Here is a 1,032-nt window from a genome sequence, read left to right on the forward strand (position 1 = left end):
AAATACAGCCCAAACTGGAAGTTGCGTGTTGTTTCCAATCCAGTGGATATCTTGGCCGATGTGACTTGGAACATAAGTGGCTTTCCCAAAAACCGTGGTATTGGAAGTGATTGCAACCTGGATTCAGCTTGGTTCCTTTACCTAATGGGGGAATGGCTGGGAGTTCACCCATTAAGCTGTCACGGGTGGATCCTCGGGGAGCATGGAGACCCTGGTGGGCCTGTATGGAGTGGAGTAAACATTGCTGGTGTGTCTCTGAAGAATCTGCACCCTGACTTAGGCACTGATGCGGATAAGGAACAGTGAAAAGAGGTTCACAGACAGGTGGTTGACAGTTCCTATGAGGTGATCAAACTGAAAGGCTACACTTCCTGGGCCACTGGACTGTCTGTGGCAGATTTGGCACAAAATATAATGAAGAATCTTAGGCGGGTGCATCCAATTTCCACCATGATTAAGGGACTCTATGGAATAAAAGATGATGTCTTCCTTAGTGTTCCTTGTGTCTTGGGACAGAATGGAATTTCAGATGCTGTGAAGGTGACTCTAACTCCTGAGGAAGAGGCCCGTTTGAAGAAGAGTGCAGATACACTCAGGGGATCCAAAAGGAGCTGCAGTTTTAAAGTTTTCTAATGTACCACTTCACTGTCTAGACTAGGACAGGGTTTTAGTTGGAGGTTGTGTACATTGTCCTTACTATCTGATCTGTTACTTAAGTAATATCAAAATGGCCTAAGGATAAAACATCGGTTTCCTAAAGTTCTAAATAGGAATGGCTCACCAAGCCCTGCAGCTGTACCGTAATGCTGGATGATACTTGCCTTTGTAGTCCTAAACGGGTTCATCTCAGAGGCACCACTGCCAATGTTGCATATGCTGCAGGTGCTCTGCAAACCACATGCGTATTTCCTGTGTGTTCTATGACTTCTGGTTCCTTCACCCGACACCCAACATGCCTAGTCCATCTTTTCCAGTCAGTCACATCCTGGGCTCCAACGTATAAATTAATTATTGCATGTATTGTGCATAACT

At 45.4% G+C, this 1,032-nt stretch overlaps 1 pseudogene; it reads left to right on the forward strand.

Moving 5' to 3' along the window:
* Positions 1-3: 3 nt before the first annotated feature.
* On the forward strand, positions 4-623 carry LOC111140477 (annotated as a pseudogene).
* Positions 624-1,032: the final 409 nt, after the last annotated feature.

The sequence above is a fragment of the Enhydra lutris genome, unplaced genomic scaffold (assembly GCF_002288905.1).
Source record: "Enhydra lutris kenyoni isolate GAN:26980312 unplaced genomic scaffold, ASM228890v2 scaffoldscaffold1730, whole genome shotgun sequence".
Taxonomy (NCBI): Eukaryota; Metazoa; Chordata; class Mammalia; order Carnivora; family Mustelidae; genus Enhydra; species Enhydra lutris.